Source organism: Equus caballus, chromosome 5 (assembly GCF_041296265.1).
Source record: "Equus caballus isolate H_3958 breed thoroughbred chromosome 5, TB-T2T, whole genome shotgun sequence".
Classification (NCBI taxonomy): Eukaryota; Metazoa; Chordata; class Mammalia; order Perissodactyla; family Equidae; genus Equus; species Equus caballus.
In genome coordinates, this window is record NC_091688.1 from 102,580,759 (window position 1) to 102,606,024 (window position 25,266).

Here is a 25,266-nt window from a genome sequence, read left to right on the forward strand (position 1 = left end):
TAATGAAGAGCACAAAATACGTGTAATAAGTGAAAAATTTGGGGTGGTGGTTAAGGATACACAACATATTCTTCACAGTGTAATCTAAGCTGACCAGTTCTCACCACCTCTGCCACCTGCACTGGGGCAGGGCAGGTCTCAGAGATCTTTGTTTCCACTCTTGCTTTGCTAGAGTTTATTTTTCACAGGATAGACAGCAGCTCTTTGAAAAACGCATATCATATCACATCACTGCCTTACTTCATTTTCCTAGTGATAAAATGCAGGCTTCTCGCCTTGGCCTGCCCAGCACCGAGGGACGTGGCCCTGCGGCCTCTCTCCAACCTGGTCTCTCACCCACTCCCCGGCTCACCAGGTCCCAGCCATGCAGCCTTGCTCTTCTCTGAACAGAAGAAGCTTTTTCCTGCCCCAGGGCCTTTACACTTACTGTTCTCCACCTGTTCTGCTCTTTCCCTAGACATTTGCGTGGCTCTGTCCTCATCACTCAGGTCTCAGCTCCAATGTCACCTCTGCAGGTCGGGATTCTCTCACCGTCTGCCTGGGGCTTCCTCCCCACGCCCCTCTTTCATCATTCTCTGAAAATTACAGGATTCTTTCATTAATTCACTTGTTTGTTATCATTGTTGCCTGTCTCCTTTTGAAAAATCAAAGCTTCAGGAAGCGAGGACTTGATTTTCTCTTTACTCCAGCGTCCGTTTTTCTAGTCTTCACTATAAAATTCTTTCTTTCCCCTCTCCTTTATGACTTTTTACTTATCACTTTCTTCATTCCCATTTCCATTTCCCTCCTTATCACACTCGCTTCTCCCATTTCGGAAGGTTAAATCGGTTTTGGAATTCATAGGGCCCTGCTGTCGTAGTCATTTTAAAAGGACAGTGTGTTTTCACACAGAGGATTCACATTCCAAAGTTCCCTGGCTCATTCAAAAAGGCCATTGAAATCATAAATATTTTTGCCAAAATCATACATGCCATAATCATTGGCTCATTCACTTCGTAGAATTGCATGAAGCATTGCCCCATGGCAGACAACGTTGCTTTGCCTTGTGTGTGTGTGTGTGTGTGTTCATCTGGGAATGTAAATGGGCATCGACACTTCTCGGAAGGGGTCTGATCTGCTCAGAGCATGCTTCCCCTTGCCTCTGGCCTCACGTTGCCTCGCTTCTTTTATCGTCAATAACGGGATGAAGGTGTTCATTTTTATCTTAAGGGAAGAGGCCGCCTGCCCTTGGCACAGCACCTGCGCCGTCGCGTGCATCCTCCTGGCTGCGCCTCGGGTCCCGGCTTTAGCTGCTCCCTCTCTGCTGCAGTTGTTTTCCCTCCGCTGCAGCCTAATATAACACAACGCACAGAAAACCCCTGGCACTGTGGGCTGGGTGTTGATTCTGAATTTTCCTGGGACTCTCCTGGCCTGTCGAGCATGCCCATCCCTTCTCTGCGCTTCTGTGACTTCCCACAGAGGCCACACTCAGCACGTTGCTCTCCCTCGGTTTGGCAGGTGGTGTATTCCTGGCGCTCACCCACCACGCCCAGCCCAGAGTGGGCTGTCAGCTATGTTTGTCCAATGAACAAACATTTTCCTTTTAAGAGTTTGCTCTCCTCTGGCTTGGGCATCCACATTTCTGCAGGTATAATCAGCATAAAGGGGGTGCATCACCCTGACTTTGCGGGAGCAGACGCTCCCCACAGGGCAGACTTCTCTGACTCTGCGGTGCAGCTGCCCGTGTGAGCGTCTTGCATTGTTCGGAGGTCCTATCCCACGCCAAGAATCCAACCACCCACAAGCAGGCACATTGCTGTCCAAACAGATGGACAAGGGAGATAGGCAGGCCAAAGACCGCGGATGAACAGGAAATGAATTGGTGCAGAGAAGCCAACGGTGATGGAAATGAATGCTAGTCCTTGCCGCGCGGTTTCCAACACAAGGATGGATCAGCGTGGATGAGGTGTTGACACTGAGCTGCAAACAAAGGAAAGGTAGAGTGTGAGTGAGGGTGTGTGAGGGGGGTGTTTTAACAGGTGTGTGAGAGGCCCCAAGAACACGGGGAGCTCTGAAATGTAGCTTAGCGGGGGAATTAATGTCCTCTTCAGCTGGGTCAGTCCTGAGAATCCACATCTGGTCCAACCGCCCATCGCCAGTCATTCATTCATTCAGTGAACAAATATTTATTGAGCATCTAACATGAGCCAGACACTGGTAGGTCCCAGGTGGGTGAAGATCCAGGAACAGGACTCGCACAGTCTCTGCGCTGGAAGCCCTCCGTCCTGTAGTTAATCACGCGGCTTGTCCTTCACTCACAGGTGTAAGTGCTCTGAAGGAGGCGCTCAGGGAGCTGAGATGATGGACCGCGGAGGCTCTCGGCGGGGAGGGTCTAGAAAGACGTCTCTGCAGAAGTGATATTTAGGTTGAAATCTGAAGAATGTGTGGAAGTTGAAGTGGGAGTGGGGTGTGGCGGGGCAGCAAACAGGAGAACATTCTTGACATCATAATATCCATTTTGTAACCTGTCTTCAGAGTGGCCGTTAGCTGAGTACACTCTGGGGAGGGGAATCCGCTCCCTCCAGAGGCAGCGCGGGACGGCTCTGTCAGTAAGACCTTCATTTTGGACCAGAGTCTGTCTCTCTGAAGCTTCTGACCTTTGGTCTTGTATTTACTTCTGGGGACCTTGTAGAACAAGCCAACTCCTTCTTGTGACAGCAGCGGTGTCCTTCAAGTTTCCTCTCCTGCAGGCAAGTTATTTAACCTCTCTAAGTCTCAGATTTTTTTTCATCTGTAATTGGGGCTAATTAATAGCACCTCCCTCATAGAGTTAGTGTGAAGATCACATGAAAGAATCTGTATGAAGAGCTTGGTTTCATGCCTGGAACATACTAAGTCAGCCAAGTGCTCAATAAATGTTAACAACGATCACGGTTATCGTTACACAAGAGCCATTTGTGCACTTGTCTGCATTGTTGGGTTGCATGCTCCTTAAGCCCAGGGGCTATGGAGAAAGCATGGATTTTGGAATCAGACAAATCTCAGTTCAAAGTCTGGCTGTAATATGTACTAACTACAGATTTGTGACCAGTTATTGTAAAACTGTAAAAATTTAAAATTAAAAAATATTGTAAAAATGATATCTGTTATTACTGCTCTACATTATTGCAAGGAATAAAAGAAGTAATCTAAAGTAAAGATACCAGCCCAATACCTCACATTTAGTAATTAGTGTTCAATTAATGTGTCTTTCCTTTCTTATGGTCCCACAGTGACTTACTCAGAACATAGTTGTTTACTTGTGCATTTATAATTCCACACCCACCTACTTCCAAAAAGCATGAGGCCTATGAAGTAGTAGCTCGTAAGTATCTGTGAATGAATGGAATGGGCAAATGAATGGAACTCTCTCAGTGGGAGCTGGTGAAGATTTCCCCAGCAGAAAGCGGGAGCTCAGAGTCCTATAGACAAGACTGGGGAGATTGCAGAAGACCATCTGGGTACTGCGCTCGTCTTCTGGGGCCAGGAACCCCGCTCAGGCCTCAAGCTACCCGTAATGAGAAGTCCGCCGTCTGCCACCTGCCTCACGGATCTGTCCTGAGGATTAATGAGATAAGGCTGAAGAGCCTTGTGAAGCCTTTGGGAGGAAATTACAGGGAAAAGTCTTGTTCTACTGAATTTGGCTCCTGAGAAGAGTTCTGAACAGCAAAGCCGTGATCAGGTCGCCGTAGGTGCCTTTAAGAGATGTTATTTTGTCGGTGGTCAATCGCAGCCACCTTTAGACCCTGAACTAGCCTGTGGGACATGTCCTTTCTCAGGTCCCCACACCCTTAACAGCCATCTAGAACAGTCTCAAAAGGATTGCCTGTGTCACCTGGGTATTTGTTAAAAATACAATTTCCTGGGCTTCAACTTCAGAACTACAAATTTGCAAAACTGCAGGAAGCACCATTTATATGCAACACAACGTGAATGGTGCCCCCTGGTGTTGTTCAATGTGGCAGCAGCTTACCTCAGAAGGACTGAATGGGGAGTTTTACATTTTTAACAAGCACTTCAGGCGCATTAGCATCGAGAACCACTGTCAACATTCTGAAAGAGCGACTCTTGTTTCCTTTATGGAGGGGTGGGAAGTGGCTGGGGGAGAGGAGGCCAGAGCCGAGAGATAATGAGCTCTTCACACCTTCGCCCTTTCACTGAGAAATAACAAACCCATTAGGAAAATCAGAGCCGACAGTTATTGAATCAATTTACTGGTGTCAGGCGGGGTGCAAGGCGCTCTGTGGGCATCATTTCATTTCATCCTTACGATAACTTCATGAGATAAGTATTGTTATCTCCATTTTATAAACAAAGAAAATAAAGTTCAGAGAACGCGGTTCTGGTCTACAGGAAATATTCAGAAAATGTTGATTATTATTACAAGCGTATCTGATACTACAAGAGATACTTAAAGCCACTGCTTTAACCTCCAGATAAGAACAGCAGCATTGGTGACAGCAATGATTGGGAAATGGGCACCAGGACAGGCTTGAGTGGGATTTTGGTGTCATCTGAAGGTGACAGGCACCTGAGGAATGGACAGTAACAAGGTGAGGAGAGTTCAATAAAAACGTGCTTCATACCATCAAGCTGTTCCTTTTCCCCAAGAGTAGGGGAGGAAACTTCATTCTTCTACACTGCGCCCCAAACGCCTCTTAAAGTGTTTGTCTACACAAGATCCGTAAGAAGTTGTGGGTTAGCCTCTTATTATACTTCTATCAGAAAATATATTCTAGTAAACTCACGAGTGAACTTTGGAATATAATCTACTCATAAATTGTGGACTATGACAGGGCGCGTCCTGTAAGGGTCCGTCCAGGATGCAAACTTAACCAGAGACTATGGACACTGGCAGATATTCGGTGGTGGGGGGCATATTTAGAGAATTACAATTTCATTTACAATTTCATCATGGCAGAGATCACCCGCAGTTGACCTAAATCCAGTCTCCTCCACTTCCTGGGTCCAGAGCCCGACCGTATTTTCTGGCTTCTCTTGCAGTTGGGTGTGGTCATGTGATGCGGACTCTGAGGGGGGCGATGTGTACCACTTTCACATCTGGCCCACACACCTTCCCTCATGCCCCTCACGCCCTCCCCTCCCGCTGACTGGAGGGGCGATGCTGACAGCGGCCTTGAAAGTTGTGTGTTGCGATAGTAGAACGGTCACCAGCCTGGATCCTTGAAAGCCTGTGTGGAGCCAGCTTCCTCTGACTGAATGCCTTCCCTGGGCTGTTATGTGAAAGGATAAACTTTCCTTAAAAATCCCCTGAATTTTGGGGATCCGTTTGTTCCTGCAACTTCGTTTCATCTAACAAATGCGTCCGTGGAGAACAGTAATCTTTCATCTGTGGTCAGTCCTATGTTTTGTTTGCAGAAACTGTTTCATGAAAATCTTGCGATTTTTCTTCCTTACTTAAAAGATCTGTAGTTCAACCAATGGGGATGCTTACTGGGAACAAATACCTTTGAAAATAAAAAACATGAATGAAATTTTCTTGGCAAATAAGTCTTGGTCTTCCTTTTCACAATTTCACTACGGGCAATATTCAACTTGAGATCAGTGCCATTGCCTCAGGCTGATGTTTAATGTGAAAAAAAGAAACAAATTAATTGTAAATATGTTTTCAATTGGTGATTGTCATTGGTGATTATGCTTTACTCACCTTTCTATGAACAAAATAATTGAGTAACTACTAAATGCCAGGCTCAGAGCTGAGGAAATCCTAGAGAAGATGTGTATTTCAGTCAATACTTAGAGAGGATGCATGTGGCGGGTTCTGGAGATTCAAATATGGTAAGATATTCTCTTAAGGAGTTGAGCGGCACGTGCTCTGGTACATGCCCATCATGACTTTATCAATGGTTCACTTTTGAAGAGGAGGTTTATCTTGTTTTTTAACCAGCATTGGCTATTTGCCAATCCACTAGGTTTATAGCAAGTACTAGGATGCTGACAAGGTTATTAATTCAGAAAAGCAAGGGTTTGGGTCTCGTTCACTACTCAGTAATTTTGTGAACGTTGGCTATGGAAGGGAGTATAATGGGTCACCTTGTCCGGTAGCCCGGCTGACACTTGTCCCTCCCGCGGAGCGTTGCTGCCCGCTCTGGTTCAGTCTGTCTGGGTATCTCTGGAGAGCAAACCTTTCCACCTCCTGAAGCATTCCCGACTCTGAACAGATCTTATGAGAAAAAGTTCTTCTTTGAAATGCAACGAGAGACAAAATGATAGATTATTTTTAAGGAAGAGATCGTGGATTCTAATCATCCTCAGTCCTTGCATCATCATCACTAATAACTGTTTTCTGAGTGCTCCTATAGGCCGTGTGATGGGGGTTGTAGCAAAAGAAGCAGGTGCAGGATGTGATTCAGAGAAATCGAGTCAAGTCAGGGGGACAAACTGAGTACCCCGGGCATGTTTCTGCTTAGGATGTTCGCACTTGCTGTGTCCTCAGCCTGGCATCCTTTTCCCCCAGACATGGCCCGGCTGCCCCTCCCCTCTTCAGGGCTTCGTTACATGTCACTTCTCAGCTAGGCCTTTGCTCATGACCCCGTCTAATCCTGTCCCTTACCCTCAACTTCCCTGCCTTATTTCTCCATAGCACTTCCTATTTGACATGCCGTAAATATTGTAAAGTTTATTTCTTTATTATCTGTTTCCCTTCATTAGAATGTAAGCTTCATGAAGATAGGGATTTTTGCCTGTTTTGGTAAGTGTTTGTGAATAGTCACTCAATGAATATTATAGAATGAGGACGTACATAGACAAACATAACACTCTAAGATGGATATAATTACCATCAAATGAATAGTACAAATGATACGTGCTCCACCAGGTGGGTGTAACTCCACTTTCTCTCTCATCAAGTGATAGTTCATTCCTAAGATGATTCTTAGGCTTTTAATAAAAAGGAAATCTTAATTTTTTTGTAGAGAAATTTTTTTACTTTTTATTTTTATTTTTTTGTGAGGAAGAGTGGCCTTGAGCTAACACCTGTGCCAATCTTCCTCTATTTCGTGTATGGTTGGCACCACAGCATGGCTTGTTGAGTGGTGTAGGTTTGAGCCCAGGATCTGAACCGCGAACCTCGCCCAAGCAGAGCGCGTGAACTTCACCACTACACCACCAGGCCAGCCCCTAGAGTACTTTATTTTTTGTAAGTGTTATGACAAAAATACTTCTGTTTTTATTAAAAATCTTTTCATATTATGAAATAGTGCATTTGCGTTATAGATAATTTAGAAAACATGGAAAGTTACAAAGAAGAAAATACATACGATCCATAACTTCAATATTCAGAGACAACTACCTTTGACATTTTGATACAGTTCCTTCTAGACTTTTCTAGGCATCTATTTACATTTTACAAAATAAGGATTATACTGTATGCCTTTTGTACCTTGTTTTTTTTAAACATAACGTTTCTAACAGCCGCATCATATTCTATTAAATAAGAGTCTTGAAATTTATTATACCTTTTTCCTATTTTTGGACATCAAGGTTGGTTCTAACAGTTTGTTGTGTGAATAATGCTGGAATGAATCTATGTATATAATTTTTTTCTGAGACTGAATATTTCCTTTAAATTTTTAAAATGAAAATTGCTGGATAAAGTTGTGAAGTTTTTGTTTTTACTATGAAAAATTTCAAAGAACAAAAAAGTAGAAAGAATAGTATAACAAACTCCTATTTTTAGTCACCTAGGTTTTATAATTGTTAACATTTTGCCATATTTTATTTACTTTTTAAAACAGTTTAAAAAAATCTCTGACAGGGACTTTTTAAGGGCTGTTTAAAAATCATAACCATATTACAACGTTCACACACAAAAAAGCAAATAGTAATTCCTAATATTGTGTTCGACTTTTCCTAATTGTCTCAAAACCTCTGTTTACAGTTGGTTTGATTGAAATAGGATTCAGATAAGGTCCACACATTGATTTGGTTATGTCTCTTACGTCTCTTTTAACTTTTAATACTTTCCCCTCCTTTTTTGTTTTCTTCATGCCATTTATTTGTTGAAGAACATGGAAACTGGTCACACAGAATTTCCCACACTCGGTATTTGTCTGATGACTCTCTCGTGGAGTTCGTACATTCTTCCATCCATTGTATTTCCTGTAACTTCCGAGCGGTGGGTCCCAGACTGTAGCATGCATCACAGTCACCTGGGGGCTTGTTAACACACAAATCGCTGGTCCCACCCCCAGAGTTTCTGGGTCAGCAAATGTGGGTGAGCACGAGAATTTGCAATTCTAACATGTTTCCAGATGATGCTGATGGTCCAGAGACCACACTTTGAGAATCTCTGCTTTAAAGGGAAGGTTACATCTCTTTGAAAGAATAGTTAGATTTACAACTTTAAAAATATGTATATATTCAAAGCACTTACTTAAGGAAATATGTATTGGTTTTGTTATTAGGACTGTTTCTTCTTTTTATCCTTTAATTTTTAATTCTGGTCTTACAAAAAAGTTGAAAAGTGTTGGAAATTTGTGAAGGCTTTTGCTTTCCAGAAAGGTGCTAATGTAGCGGTGTGTGTTTGTTCATTTTACCATATCCTGTCCCAAAGCGAGTGTTAACATTTAAACAAATCTTGATTCATTTGAAGGGTGAAAAAAATTTTTTCTTCTTATTTTAACTCAAATTATTGAGTTATTGGTGAGATTCAAATTTACAATACTTTATTAGCCGTTCCTTAACCTTGGTTCTATGAATTGTTCATCTCCTCTATCCATTTTTCTATTAGATCTTTAGAGGTTTTTTTTTTAAAGCAATATCTATGGGCTTATTACATATTAAAGATAATTGTTCTTTTTCATATTTGTAACAGATAGTTTTTCCAGTTTATTGATTTATTTTTTCCAGATTATTATTTAAGCTTTTTTTTTTTTAAGTTTATTTGCATCATTGAATCTTTTGCCCTGTGTCTTTGGGATTTCTTCCGTTACTTCGGATAATCCTCCTCAGTCTGAGACAGCTATTCACTTACATTTTCTTCTAGTTTTAATTTATCTGTCAGTTTGTTGTTAATAGCTAAATGTGGCGTCCAAAGGGACTTTATTTGTGTGTTCTAGGAGGATTCTTACTTTGGGTGGCCAGCTTGCAGGGGACAGTGGAACACTGGGAGGAGCCCCTCCATGCCCCGATTGAGCGCTGGGGAGGCTGTACAGGAGACGCCAGATCGCTTATCTGTGAGCCACGGAAACATCCAGAGAGGTGCAGTAGGCAACACACTGACGGTCATTTGTCACAGGTAATTGCAGGCAGTCAGGAGGGACTGGGAGAGGATGTGAAGGGAAGCACTCGAGTCCAGTCAGTGGCTACTCTTGAATAAACTGGTCCTCGAACGAGATACAAATTTTACGCCCAGAGGGCCAAGTCTACAGAACAAACCATTCTGGTTTGTGCCCAGCTCCTGTAATATAGGAAATTTTTTTCATCGATCTTTGTTCTCTCATTTTTTGAATCCTTTTCATTTTGTGTTTTTATCCTTAACTCTTGGCTGCACTGAATCGTAATATCTATAGGTGTGAGAAGTTTGGCTTCTGCAATTTGCTTGTGCCGCAGGGGATGTAAAACAGAGCTGCAACACGGCGCCATTTGAGATCAAAATCTGCCATTATTGGGGTTCAGTGGGACTTGAAAAGCTTGCATAGATGTCAAACATCTGAAGTCTTCATTTCCAATTAACATTAAAAAATGCCACTCCAGTTAATAACAGTGCTTTAACCATAGTGTGGTGCCTAAGAAAAACCCTGGAAGATCTCTTTCCCAAGATCTTTGCCCTCCGGGAGCGAGCGCCCGTACCTCTGTGCATCACAGGCACTGTGACGACCATGTAGGATCTAGCTACGCCTCTACTATCCATAGCCCCAGTTCCCAAATTAATACTGTCAGCCAAAGGAGAGAAATAATAACATAACTCGTTAAGTAACTACTGTGATGTAGCACCTGAGTATATTTTACTTTGTTTCATTGTTACTAATTTCCACAATATAGTTATTATTATTCCCATTTTACTGATGAGGAAATAGAGTTTCAGAGAATTCGAGTAACTCATCCAAAGTCAAATGGCCATTTAAATGGATGAGTTGGAATTCAAACTGAGACCTGTATATGCTTTCACCTCCGCTCCATTCCATGTTTGGACATTTCTCCATAGCCAAACATCAAAATTCTGATGCTTACAGGGACCAGGCAGAGAAGGTGGAACAGCCAGTTAGGCAGCAGGATGAAATGCGGAGCTGGCGCTTCGTTCAAAGAGAGAAGCTGCTAAACAATGTTGGCCACTTTTTGCCCTGTGAGAACGTAGGTCCAGTGTTTCTAAGTCTTGCAACTTTTCAAAAGAAGCCAGAAGTCTGCCTTTTGATTTGAAATCTGTCAAGGTTTAAATATTGCCAATTAATTAAAACTTGTTTTAATTGTGTGAACCAAATCAAACTTATCTGTCACTCATATTCAGTCCCTCCCTTATTCTTTGCTTTAAATAACTGGATTTTCAGATGCGACAAGGGATTAATTAGAACAGTGCTGTCCATTAGAAATATAATGCCACCCACATATGTAAATTTAAATTTTCTTGTAGCCACATTTAAAAAGTAAAAAAAAAGGCAAAATTAATCATAATAATATACTATTTATCCTTATATATCCAAAATATTATTTTAACATATAATGAATATAATAATTATTAACAAGACATTTTACTTACGCACGGCTCAATTTGAACTAGCCACATTTCCAGGGCTCTATGGCCACATGTGGCTGGTAGCTACCATACTGAGCAGTGTACAAGTAGAAGGCACAAATACCTTCCAGCTGAGACCTGTTTATTCAGGAATTTCTTTTCCCCCGGAAAACCATGCCCTACCTTAGCTGTTTTTAGAGTTTGTCAAAAGCTGTTGTTTTTCCTTCATCAAATGAAGGAGAATTTCCCTTTCTTTCAGCTATGACAGACTCAACTTGTGAGGATAAATTAGTGAGAAAATTTACTTTAATATCCTAGGGATTTTGCATTGACTAATTTATTAACAAACGTGAAATTTGCTCAATAAATGTCAAGCAAACAAGAGAATAAAGGATACCAACTTTTCAAACTGATAATTAACATTCTGAAGCATAGTACTAAAGTGTTTATAAATTCAACCCAGTGTTATCAATTTGCTGTTGGGATACAGTAATTTCATTTAAGGAGCAGCTGGATATAAAATTTACAGAGGTTTGGGATAGAGGGCAGCGTGGAGATTAAAAATGATATTCTTGGAGAACTCTGAATGTAGTGTTGGATAGTTCTCATGGCTATGGCATATAGCAGGTGTCTTAGCTTAGGCTGCAATAACAAAATACCACAGACTAGGTGGTTTAAACAACAGAAATTTATTTTCTCTCAGTTCTGGAGGCTGGAAGTCCCAGATCAAGGTGCTGATGGATTCCATTTTTGGTAAAGCTCTCTTCTTGGCTTGCAGACGGCAGCCTTCTCCCTGTGTGCTCACATGGCAGAAACGGTAAGCTCTCTGGTGTCTCTTCTTAAAAGGACACTAACCTTATCAGATTAGGGCACCACCCTTTGACCTAAGGTAACCTTGATTAGCTCCTAAAAGCTCCATCTCCAATACAGTCACATAGGGCATTAAAGCTTCAACATACAGATCTGGGGGCACTCAATTCAGTCCATAGCAACAGGTCTCGGAGACAGATTAAGAGTTTCTTTTTCTTTTCACATGTCTATTTTGGGGCTTTTCAAATTGTGTCAAAATCAAACAGTGTCAGAGCCTAAAGGGACCTTTCGAACTTAGAAGTGCAAAAGGACCCAGAAGCAATCTAATATCCACGGGTCCTCAGTTATTTAATCAGTGTTAGAGGTCAAGCACCTAGGACTCCGGGCTCCCTTTTTAGTGTTCCTCTATCCTTATGTTGTTCATTCATTCATACCTTCATTCATTTACTCACACAACAGAAATCAAGCCCCTACTATATAGTGTGTTACCGGGGAAATAAAGACCCAGACGTAGCCTTCAAGGAAAACGGCCCAGGTATCCCCCATCCTGGTGCTCCCATCCCGGTGGAAAATGGAGTAGACCCTATCTAGAGCTAATATTAACAATAAGAGCTGGGAGCCCTGAAGCACCCACAGTATATCAAGCTGTGCCAAGCTCTTTACATACATTATCTGTTTTAATCCTTACAACAGGTGTGTGAATATTTATTACGTACTTGTTTTATAGATGAGAGAAAGGAACTCAACCAAGGTCACGGGGAGAGCTTGGGAAGCGGCTGCATGACTGATTCAGGCCTGTCTGACTCCAAAGCCCGGGGTTTCCAGTGTAATGGAGATACTTGCTTTGGGACTGGTCAACACGTTGTGTGAATATTGCTAACTTTTTGAGACCGAGCTAGTGTGTAGGGCGCAGAGCCAACATTTTAAAGCTCAGGTTAAATTCGTCTTGCTCTAGAGAAGGGGAAGTGGGGCCTGTGTGCACAGTGACCTTGAGAAGGGCCTCTGCCTATTGTGAAGAATTGGAACCTTAGGTTCAGAGAGTCACGTTTTTCTCAGGTCAATCGGCTAGGTGGTGGTAGACCCAGTATTTGAACCCATATTTGCTGCCTCCTCTGCTCTGGGTACTGAGAGGAGTCACTGAGGTTGCGGCAAGACTGTGTTTTCCAGACTTTTTCTGAAGGCAGCTGTCTGAAGCCATGTCTTCTGAAAGGGGCATAAATCTCTCCCCTGGACAAGCAAGAGAGTGCGGTGGAGCCAAAGGGAGCAGGGACAGTTTGCTCACGAATCAAAGAGGCACAAGGGTGTGGGCAGGGACCACAAGGGGCTGGAGGCGGAGCCTGCGCCGAGTCAGCGGCTGAAGGGGAATCCGAGACTCGCCTGGAAATCTTTCCTGGGACAGCAGTCCCCTTTTATAGGCGCTCTGTGGCTTCCACTGCTATTGGGGAGGGTGGAGTCAAGGTCTCTGAGCCAGATTGGAGACCTGTCACCCCTTATCACCATTTCGTTTGGTTAACACCTAGCCGGCCTCCTCCCCCCCCCCAACCCTCCAGCGGCCTGTGGTGAAGTCCACACTTGCCATGTCCTCCAACAGCTCTGCTTGACTCTCCATACATCAATTATCATGGTGTTTAATCCAGTTGGGGTCTAAATCAGCCATCTTTTAGGTGATTGATAATGTTGGTGGGCAGCATTAATGAGGAGGCAATTTTTCCCTTGATCACCATGACTCTATTGTGGGTATTTGTGAAAATTCCAGAGTCTGTATATGACACTTGAGAGAGCTCTGTTTGTGCAGTTTACTGAGCACCTACTGGTGTCAGATGCTGCTTCAGGGGCTAGCCTTACATCAGGGAATAACACAGACGAGACCCCTGCCATCGGGGAGCTTCCCTGGAGTCAAGGAGGGATGGGGAGACAATGATAAATATACGTAATAAGTAAGCAAATTATTTCATATGTTAAAAGGCGGTAAGTGTATAAAAAAAAGTGAGGCAGGGTAAGGAAGATGGGGTGGGTTGCAACTTTAAATAGAGTGGTCATTAGATTTAAAATTGCTTATTAGAAAGGCAATTAGAAAAGGTACAATTAGAAAAAATACAGCACAGAGCAGGCGTGGGAAGGCATTGGACTGCAATCTTAAATTGAGTGCTTGTTAGAATTAGACTTATTCATGTCAATATGACTTTCACAAAGTGACTCTATGTCATTGTTTTCATTGTATGTGTTAGAAAATAGAATCTCATAGATTCGTCTTCCATTTCTCTGCTTTCTGTTCTCGTCCCTTCTCCATTTCCCCTTTTTCTTTCTTCCTCCCTCCTTCTTTGTTTCTTCTATCTTCCATTTTCTTGAAACAAAAAAACTCGAAGCCATGGTGCTTGCCCTCAAGAAACTTCCAATCCCGTTGAGGAATAAAGAAGGGCCTAGTAAAACAATTTGGGAGCAATATGTCAATGATAGTATGAATAAGCTGTGTTCTTAAAAATGACAGATAGGTGAATGATCAAAATGAGTGGGATTATTTAGGTAACATTTAGGGGAAGAAAGCAGGTTCATTTTGATCTGGGTTGAAGGAACTAATGGTAGAAAGAAGGGCATAAAAACGGGCAAGTGCTCAGAAGCAGAGTTCAGCAAGATGTGCTCATGGATTTGTAGAGAGCTCGGCTCGGGTGGAGTGGACAGATTTAGTTGGATGAATGATCTTGGAGGAAAAACGGCGGAGGGAATGTAAATTAAAGATGTAGAAGGCTGGTCCGAGGGAGGTGGAATTTTCTCAGTACTCTATTGAAAGAGCTGAGAAAATAGAACTCTCTGAATCTTAAAGCCGCTGAACCATGTTGAGTAAAGAAATGACCTCTTTAACCTTACTAATGATCAGAAAGTACTTACTGTTCTCAGACTCGTGATTTATTATGTAAATTAGAATATATATATATATATATTTAGAGAGAGAGACATACTATATGTGGCTATGGATGTACAGAGGGTATAGTTTTCTTTGGGGACATCCATTTCCGTTTTCTCTCCCTCTTACTTACAGTCTCTCTCTCTCTTGCCTATTGACTTTCTCTTTGGTAGTGTCCTTCTTAGTTTGGTTTTTTTTTATGTTCAACTGACTGTACTGGCTATCTTTGAAGTTAAGGAGAAAGTTCAGGATTGAGACGTATCTTTCAAAGAACTGGAACAGAATTTAGAATGGCATGCCCTTAACCTCCACCTTAATGTCCCTTTAGCAATGCAGTAATAGAGTTCTTTATACTTCAACTCCTACTTATTTTCGCCTTTATGTTTCTGCCCATTCATTTCATGCAGCTCCTGAGTTGACTTTTCCATGGGCCATCTGGACTGTTTACCACACAGCCCATCAGGAGCGCTGTTCCTGTGCAGCTGCCCAAGAGGGGAATTCTTTCATCTTGGTTACATGATCCAGGCTTGTTTCTCTCCCAGATACATCTTAAAATATCTTATTTGTGAGTGTTGTAAATTTTTATTTCTTTCTTGTTTTCAGGACTGTTTCTACTGTGGGCGTGCTTCATTGCCATGGCGCTTGTGACAATGACAGGTAAACACGCTCAGTGGATCCTTTGGTTTTACTTACAGTTCATTCTGTGTTACCTCTGACACATGGTCTTTCCAGCTGATGATGAGATGGGACAGGAATAATGTGGGGGAAAAAACCAAATCCAAACAAAACCCCGCTTAACTAATTATTTCTGAAGCACATCCAAATAATATATGATATGCACATATTGAAAATTACATTACAGAAGGATATGTAATGATATAGAAAGACGTTCATTATATAGTGTTAGATGAAAAAAGGAGGTAACAAAACAGGAGGTAAAAAAATTATGTATCTGCATAGAAAAGAAAAAGAGAGACAGACACCAAAATTTCAATAAAGGTTATTTCTAGATGGTGGGATTCCCAGTGGTTTCTTTTCTTTCCTTTTTCGTCTGTATTTTCTACAATTAACATGTGTGATTTTTTTAAATAAGAAAAAAGGCAATGTTGTTTCCCCATAAAAGGTAACCTTGGTTGATCATTATACAAATTTAATTTTCTAAACAAGAATACTATGGTCGAAATGCCTCCCTTAAAAGCAAAATTAACCATCCACCGCTTCAACCTCTGTCCTTCCACCAGAGTTGCTGACGAGCCTGGAGTGGACTGATTTGAGCTGGTTCTTGGCCCATTCATCATTTGTTTAACAGGTGTTTGTGAAGCACCTGCTCTGTGTGGAACACTGCACACAGTTGGCTGCCGGCTCAGGTAAGATCTTAGCGCTGTCCTTGGCACCTTCATGTCTGGATGCCAGGTGTACATCTAACTATAGTATGAGGCAAAATGGAAAAAGAACAAAATGATATGAGGGGACAGTCTCCATTTCTGCACCTATTCATGTGCAGATCGGGTGAGGTATTATAATCCAGAGTTTTAGTTAGAAAAATATAGTCTCTGGAGCTAATGACAACAATAGTTAGAATTTATAGAGCACTTGCTGTGCTGTCATAAGCAGTTCTCAAAGTGCCATTGATGGTTCCTTGGGATCCCCCAGGCTTTTTCAGGAGGTCTACAAGGTCAAAACGGTTTTTGTAAGAATACTAAGACATTATTTGCTTTTTTTTTTTTTTTTACCATGCTGGCATTTGTACCTACGGTGTGAAAGCAATGGTGGGTAAAACTGTTGGTGCCTTAACAGGAGTCAAAGCAGTGGCACCAAAATCTACCACCAGTATATCATTGTAGCCATCACTGCTGCGGAAAAACGACGACGATTTACTTAAGAATGCCTTGATGAGGCAATAAAAATTATTAGCTTCATTAAATCTAGACCCTTGAGTACACACCTGTGACCGGGTGGGAAGGACATATAAAGCAATTCTGACGCACATCAAAGCGTCATGGTTGTCTTGTCGTTGTCTGAGTGAGTAGCCACATTTTTTCATGGAACACCATTTTTACTTGAAAGAACAACTGGCAGGCAAGCTATATTTATACAAACATGGGTGTTTGGCAGACATTTTCTCAAAAATGAATGAAGTGAGCCTGTCACTTCAAGGAAAAACAACTGACAGTATTTGTTGCCAATGATAAAATTTGAACTTTCCTGTGAAAATTAGAATTTTGGAAGATTTGTGTCTGGCTCTGTGAACTTGTCAGCTTCCCAAAACCTAAAGACTTTTCCAGTGAGATTGTGGTGCTACTAACGAATGAGTTTTTTTCATACCATGTAATGAAATATGTCAGTGTTTTGGAGACCTGCATAACTCAGTGAACCCATGCTTTGCAAATGACCAATGCATGGTGTTATAAACCCATCTGTGAGTGAAAGATCTGTTCAAAGTGCAAGATGGACCAGTGTATTTTAATGCAGCAGAGTATGAAAAGTTGATCGATATCATTTCAGATTCCACATCTCAACTAACCCAACTACTACTTGTCAAATTGGTGGAGTATCAGAGAAAAATATCCACAGTTATCTGAAAGACTATTAAAATATTCCTCTCTTTTCCAACTACATGTCTATGTGAGGCCAGATTTTCTTAGTAAACTTAAGTCTAAACAACATTCGGCAACAGACATTAAAGCCAGAACTTGAAGAGGTGTACGTAGATGGAAAACAGTGTCACTCTTCTCACCAGGCTTTTGGGAAAATATACTTTTTTCCAATAAAAATGTATTATTTATGTTAACATGTAATTTATGTAACATGTAACAAAGTTTATTACTGTTATTTTTAAATGAATTAATGAAGAACCATTAAAAAGTTCTCAGCTTTAACTTTGAGTATCATAAATATCTGTAGCTACAACTCACGTAAACAGAAGCTCTTTGGGGTTCTCAGAAATTTTTAAGAAAATAAAAAAGTCCTGAAACCAAAAAGTTTAGGAATGGCATGTCATTCTAGACATTCCGCAAAGCATCTAATCTGCATAATCTTGCTTAGTCTTCGCCACCCTTCTTAGTATTCCATATGCTACTAGCATTTCCATTTCACAAGTAAGGAAGGTGAGTTTGAGAAGTTCAATAGCTTGCCCAAGATCATATAGCTAGTGAAAGAGAGGGACAAACTCAGGAAGTGTGTGCAGTAAACACTTTGTTTTGAGTGGCGGGAGGGAGAGGAAGGTTTCACAAAGAGGGCAGATCTGAGTCAATAGGAAAAGGAGGGAGGGAGTTCTGGGCAGAGAGGGTGGCTGGGGCGAAGGTTTGTGAGTGAACCGTGGGAGGAGTTCCGAGCCTTTTTTGTGCCATGGACCCTTTGGCAGTCTGCTGAAGCCTACTGAATCTTTCTCAGCATCATGTTTTTAGATGAATCAAACAAAATACATAAGATTGCAAAGAAAGTCAATTATATGTTATATATGCAACTATCAAAGTAGTAAAAATTCCAGATTTGTGATGTAGTAGTAATATGCTTCCTTATTAATGCATTAAACAGTGAGCTGCAGTGGTGAGAAGTGCTGATGAGCAGAAATGATGTTTCTGCAACAACTGTAAAGTGACAGGAAAGTATCTGTGATTTCTACTCATGACAGTCACAGGTACTATGGCTTGTTGTCTACATTTATAATGGGAGGAAATGGTAAATTTGGGGTAGAGGTTAGTGAAAGTAAAGATGTAAGGTTTTTCCATCCAAGTTCACATATTCAGGTGTGTTTGGTTTCACGTCCATGTATTCATGTTGCCAGTCCCCTGCGAGGTAGGGGTGCTAGGGAACAATGAGCAAATGGTGGCAGCAGTAATAATAGTCACAGTACTAACAGCAGCAGCAGTCACAGTAGTAATAGTAACGAGAGTAACAGTACTAGCAGCAGCAGTAATAGCTACTGAGCGCTTACCTCATGCCAAGAACTCTGCCGAGATCACTTCCAAGTGCCTCCCGTGCAAAGGCGAGAAGCCAGGCAGCTCTCCGTTAGGAAGCAAGCACGCTGGATAATCCACAGACTGGGTTAATCATATTTTTGAGTTTTAGGTGTTCCTTAACTTTCTGGAAAAGGAAATAGAAGAGTTTGGCTCTATTTGAGGTCAGAAACGATTAGCATCAGCTCTAAAATTCTATAATTTTTTTAAAGCCTTAGGTGTTGAAATGTTGAGTTACAGCTTTGTAGTTCGTGTGAGTACATATTTTCTAACAGTATTCATAAGAATATAGGATATAGTATAACATAGCTAGGTTATTCTACACCCTGCATGAAATATGTATAAAATTATAAATTTGGGGAAAAGTTAGTAACCTGGCTAAAGTGAATTTTATGGTATTTTTGTACTTTGAGAACTCACACTTTTTATTACAAGCTTTTTGCATTCTGGCTCAGACGAATTCGTTTCTCAGGATTACAGTGGCGCTTTCTCGGTGTCACCAGTTTCTCGCTGAAATACTCTGAACGCCTCTGTGCCTCCTTCCACAACTGCACATAAGCCCTCTGAGGGCGAAGAACAGATCTAACATTTCTTGCGTTCCCCACAGCACTGGCTGTGTGAGCACTTCGATTGCTGCATGGGTTGCTTGTAAAATAGTTTGGAAAAGTCCATTTTGGATCAAGCCTCCGTGTTCCATGTTGTTCGAAGCATCTAGATGTTCTATTCCTTCCTCTTTGTCCGTGCCTGAGCTGGGCTGCTTTTGCGAGTGTTTACGTGGTAACCTGAACTGTTCCGCTGTCACACAGTGAAAAGTGGGAGACGCACCTTCTTCTCTGATTGAAGCTACGCGCGGACACGACCCAAGAGGGAAGCTCTGCAGCGAGCCCAAGTCTGGGCAGCACGTGATTTCTGCGGCGCACAGACTCTTCTGCGGTTCGAAGTCCTTCCTGCAGTCAGCAAACACATTTTGAACATCTCCTGTGGGCTCAGACCGATCAGCTCGGCTACAGAGAAGCCGAAGCAGTTAGTGAAGCTGAGACGAGGCCTGGGGAGGGCACGTGAGCGGCGGTGTGTTCTGGGAATCTCAGCGTGCACACAGAGGAGCGGGAGGTAAAGACAGGAGAGGCCCAGAGAGGATGGAGCTCTGAGGAACACAGAGGAGACCCCCATCCCAGCCCGCGGGGGGCAGGGAGGCGTGCACCTGGTGTTGTAGGGCACCGGGGAATTGCTACCTGGGGGTTCTGCCTGTGGCCTGATGTCAGAGCATTTGTCCAACTCGCCATGGGCTCCAGAAGAGATTGATGTAAACGGAGCAGGAAATCCGTTGTCTTCTGATTCGGTCATCTATAAAATAAAGCCAGAGCGGATGTTCACCTGTTTCTGCCGACAGAGAGGCAGCTTCCATACACAATAAACTTGGTGAAGGAGAATACTTTTTAAAGCGATGTTTTACTTTCATTATCTAAGTAATAGCATTTATTTGGCATCTACTATGTGTCACCCTTGATGTTAAGGACTTTTAAGTATTGTTATTGCAACTCTCATTCTCACTATGATTGTTGCCAAGAACTAACATTTATTGGATACTTAACATGTTCCAGGCACTGTGCCAAGAGTTTTACATGTATTAACTTATCTAATTCTAACAACTCTATGAGGTAAGTGCTATTATTTTCCTCCTTTTACAAATGTCGAAACTGAGGCACAGAAAGCTCAAGTAACTTGCCAAGGTCACACAGCTAGTAAGGAGCAGAGCTGAGATTTGATGTCTGTAGAAGTACCAAGACTTTTCTGTGTTTATTAAATGAGACAATGTATCTAACAGGCTGACAAAGTGTCTATTATGTAGTAGATACCCCAAATTTTTGTTTCCCCATCTTCCTCCTTGCTCCCTCATTGACTTTCTGTGGAAGAATGACTTTTTAACTTACATGGGGAACCCCCACAAGTATTCGCCTTGCTTTTGGTTTTTCTCAGCATCATTCTTAGGCTTTTGGTAAAGGTACTTATGTCATGGAACGTAACAAAAGAAAAAAATTTCCTTTCCTAAAAAGAATGAATACTTCATTCATTTACTTACCTTGAACAGTTTAGTAGCTAGAAAAACACAGCTTTAAAAAGTTTGTAGAAAGTACTAGTAAAGAAGGGGAGGCGGGAAAGGAGCAAACATTGATGGAAAAGCCCTTAATTCGAGGCACTGAGCTGCGAACATTATGTATGTTGCTGTTGCTTCCTCATGACAGCCCTGTGAGGTCTGGATTATGATCCCTATTTTGCTGATGGGATCTCCGAGGCTGAGATCCAGGCAGGGCTGGGGCCCAAGACTGCCTCTGAAGTCTGCAATGCGGGTGCCCTTCCCTAGACACCGGAGCTGTGTCTTCAGAATATTTGATCCCAGGAAGTTTCCAGTTTGGGAGTTCAAATAAGAAAGATGACACTAAATAATTTGCTAAGCCTGGACTTTACCGGCAAAAATCGCTCTTTTATTCCAGACAGCTTCCTGAACAACACAGCTGTTTCCTCCTGAGTCCTTGGTGGCTAAGTTAAGCAGTATTTGCCTGAATGTTAATCCTTAGATTATGCATCTCTTAATCAATTTGGTCGTAATTAGGGTGAGCTTACAAATTGTCATTCCAGGAATAACGATTGTCTTTAAGAGGCAGAAAGAAACATCATCACCATTCTTTGCTACCTCTGGTGCCTGCAACCTGCTCACTGCCTGTGAGGGGTCAGAGGACGCACAGCAAGGGGCACGGTTCTGATTTGCCTCCTGTAGGAGGCTGGGGCCAGTGGGCATGTAGTAACTTGTACAGTAGCTGTTGTTGTAACGTTGTTGTAACATTGTAACCAGTAGTAACGTTGCTGTGGGCCGGGTCTTGGTTGAGGGTTAGCTTCTGTTTTCCCTCGTACTTCTCTGGCTTGACTCCCTATTTGAGGCAAGGGATTAACATTGACATCACAGCATCCTGCTATTAACATCGGTGCTTTAAAAGATTAATAAACACAGCAACTTTCTCAGTTGAGTGTCTTCATTTATGTAACTTCTTTTATCTGAGGAGCGTGAGGCATTTTGTAAGTGTTGCCCCAGTCTCACACATGCGAGGCAGGGTAAAGTAATCCTCGAAGCCCTGGCCACAGCATGTGAGGCCAGCGACGGGGGCTGTGTTGGTGTCGCTCGTCATCATGGTCCTAGTACCTCGTGTGGGGTGCTAGGTAGATACCTATCGATGAGTCTCTTCTTCCCACCTCAACCAAGGGTGGGAAATCAGGTCTGGTACTGGCCATGGTCAAGGCCAGTTTTCTCCAGTCTCATCCCTCCCTTCTCCTCTTTCCCGGCACCCCTGGCAGTTTAGAAAGCAGCAGAGCCAACAGGATGAGTCCTTAACTCCATTCCTACCAACTCGGTAAGCCACTGAGCTCTGGGACTGCAGTCTCTAACGTTTCTGACCTGTTTGTGATGTAGCTGTCTCAGTCCGTAATCACCGTCCACAGTACCTAGTCTGTCTGTCTGATAGTTCCCCACCTTCCTGGACCACCTATGCCTCATGCTCAGCTTTTCTTTGTCACCACCCGGGCCCCGGGTGTCAGGGAATCTGGTACGTTGTTTTCAGTGATTTTTATGGGTGTGGACCCTGACACCCACACAGACTGGGGAAGGCCCAGGTTGATCTCACATGGTTGCTGTGGGGCGTCCTCTTCTGTGATCTCAGGATGGTTCCTTCCAGCAGCAGGCCTCATTTGCCTCCTTCGTCAGGCGTTGTTCTGGGTGCGAGGGATGCAGAAGTGTATTGAAACATCCGTGTCTTCAAGGAACTCATAGTCGGGAGGAACATAAGATGGCAACATGAGTCATTGCAGTGGAGCAGAAGTGCCAGTAGGAGCTCTGTGAAGGGAGTGAGTGGCTCTGCCCGAAGGACACAGCGACACAGAGGCGGTGACAGTTGAGCAATACGTGGGATTCCTACTGGGGCATCCCCTTGGTGTGTGGGTAGACAGAACTGTGGCATCTAGCCCAGTCCACCCCGTCTCCCTGCAGCACGGGAGAAGTCCCAAGGCTGAGGGATCGGTTTTATTTTGGTCCTTGGTAGGCTGCTTGGTTGAAGTGGGTCGAAACTGTGAAACGTGAGCAACCGTTTCTAATGGACAGCTATTGTCTTTTTATCAGCCAGCCTCTATTTAACCCATACCCCACCCCCAAAATCTCCCCATTGAAGACCACCCCTCTACTCTCTCAGTCCATATGTCTCCATGGCAGGCATGTGGCTTAAGCGTGGCTAATCAAAGCGTTCAGGGCCACTGGCCATGGTAATAGCCGGAAGATTGAGCACATGGCCCAATCAGAGCCAATAAGATAGAAGAGAAGTTTTGCTGAAACTTCTGGGAAAGAAACTCACTTTATTTGCTGGACTTTATTCATGAGAAGGTATGAGGTCTGTGGCTGCTTCAGCTGTGTTACAAGGGGGCCTGGAGCCAACATGGAGAAAGGCGATGCTAAGAGGAATAGGTCTACCTGGCGACATTACCTCAGCCCCAGATCAAGCCATGCCAGAGCTAGAACAATCCTTGGCCTCTTCTACTGTGTAAGCTGAGGAAGCCGCCTCCTGCTTGGCCTCTTGGGTTGAGTTTCCTGTCTGTATTCGTACATGGTTGAAAGATCTAGAAACGTTTATTCCAAAGAGGAAAACATCCAGGAGGAACATGAATGCATTCCAAATGTTTGAAGGATGCTGGGTAGGGGAATTGCTCGGCTATCCGGTGTGTCTCCGAGAGGTAGAACTAGAATCAGTGGCTACTGTTTCCGTGGTCAGATTTCTGATCAACATAAGTAATAACTTTTTAACTGTTGGGGCTCTCCCGGGAAAGCAGCTAGAGGACGTGACTCAGCATCGTACTTAGGGAGAAACACAAGAGTGATGGGAGATGTGTGCCTGTCCCCGTGTTAAAAGCATCGTGAAATGGTCCAAGCCAGTTTACAGGCGGTCTGATCACCTTTATCAGTGTACTGAGATTTTATACCAGAGCTTTCAGTTAGCATTAGAATTCTTCTAAGTCAAAGAGAACATGGCCGTTGACTTATTTACTCCTATTTCTCTAAACAAACTGTAGGCTGTGCCCCATTGGTGGCTGTGAAATCAATCTGAGGATTTGAGACCATCCTTCTTTTAATGAAACAGAAGAGGATTACACGTAACAAGGGCAAGGGTTGTTTTGTAAAACTTTTGATTCCCTTTTATAAATAAAACATGCATATAGAGAACAGTATAGAGGAATGGCTAAAAGCATGAACTTGGAATTGGACTACAAAGATTAAAATTCTGGTCTACCACTTATTAACTGTTATGAGAATTAAATGGATGATAGAGGTAAAACCTGGGCAAGATCCTGATGCATAGTAAGCACTCAACAAATTTTAGCCATTATCATTACCAGAGAATTCTTAGGGTCTAGAAATTTGCTCCTGTGAGATGGAGGTGAAAGTCTATCCCTGCTTTTCAGCCCCCCAAATTTTGCCAAACAACTTGAAATGTTATGATTTTTCAAGGGAGAAAAAGTTACCAGATGTTTCTTGTCACCCCTGGCAGTGTTTGAAGACCCTACACATCACCAGTCCCATCCGAAGCCAGCAGCAGGACCACGAGAATAAGCAAAGTCACGAGGCTGTGAGCCTTCCAGTTAGACAGAAGGCGCATAGCCCCAGCATCTCCCAGAGAACCCGGAAAATCACTGCTTCAATGTTATTAAACATCTCTGAAATTCTGTCTCTTATCTTTTGATGCTCTTTTCACCACCTAAAACTCTTCTATTCTTTGTTTTATCAAGGAATCTTTCTTGGTACTTAAAAAAAGAAAATCTCCTTCATCCCACCCAAAGGTCCCAGAACATGCAAGGAGCACACACACACACACACGCACACACCCCACACATACGTGACACCATATTAATGACTTCACGATCTTCAGGGATATTGGCTGTTTTTACGCCTCTATTATATATCCTTGTCACTGAACTCATGATTTCCCACTTTATCTCATTCAGAACCCATGGATGAATACCATCTGGTCCCAATGATTTACTGCACAGAGTCCCTCAAGTTGCTCCATACCTCTCTCCTCAGAGACCGAAGAATCTCTGTCAAGGCCGTTCTCGGCTTTGCCATAAAATGTGTCCTTGGAACAGGAATTTCCCCATTGTCTTCTCCAATAAATACTGATTCAAAGTGTTCATTTAGCCGCTCCTCTGCCTCGTCATTCCATTTAGTACTCTCCGTCTCCTAATGAAAGTTCTGAACGTAACAGATATAGTCACCTTACTCAAATGCCATGGACTCCTTATTCCTATTATTATTTATCTTGATGTTTCTGTATGTTTTCCCCCTTATCTCTTTGACCTCTTTTAGTTCTCAGCTGATACAGTGTGGGTTCCCATCAGAGTGTGTGGTCTACAAAGAATGTTCATTTTTTGATAGAGTCCCATTAAAATAGTTATTGTTTGTGTTTCTACGATAAAATGAGAGTATGTAGTGCCTAGAAAATCTGGAAAACTTAGACAAGTAGGAGAGGGCACGTCTCTGTAAACGAGTAGCGGTGCCCTTGCTTTGCCTCGATGCTGCGTGTCTCAGGTGCTGGGCTTGCATTTCTCTCTGAAACCCAGGCGGTGGGATCCTTTGCTCCTCCTTTCATTCCTGGTGCTGTGCTGTGGGGTATGAGACACAGCCCCTCTTCTGCACCTCAGACGCCGTCAGTGTCCCTTCACTCGGCCTTTATGAAGAACGTGGTATCAAGGACTCCCTGCAGGGAGGCCCGGCCCGCAACGGCCTCGGCTCCGGGGTGGCGTGAGCGGTCCCCTGCCCGGTGCCTCGCCAGACTCTCTGTTTTCATCTCCTC

General features: G+C 42.9%; 1 long non-coding RNA gene across 3 annotated transcripts; it reads left to right on the forward strand.

Moving 5' to 3' along the window:
- The first annotated feature begins 1,876 nt into the window (after positions 1-1,876).
- Positions 1,877-24,614, forward strand: LOC111773632 (uncharacterized). 3 transcript variants are annotated; one of them, XR_011439388.1, is made up of 4 exons: positions 2,525-2,729; positions 15,027-15,080; positions 15,665-15,790; positions 23,965-24,140. It is a non-coding gene; the product is annotated as an uncharacterized lncRNA (long non-coding RNA). The 3 variants fall into 3 exon arrangements; XR_002808308.2 differs by lacking the exon at positions 23,965-24,140 and adding an exon at positions 24,419-24,614 and having other exon boundaries at positions 2,531-2,729; XR_011439389.1 differs by lacking the exons at positions 2,525-2,729; positions 23,965-24,140 and adding an exon at positions 1,877-1,976.
- The last annotated feature ends 652 nt before the right edge of the window (positions 24,615-25,266 follow it).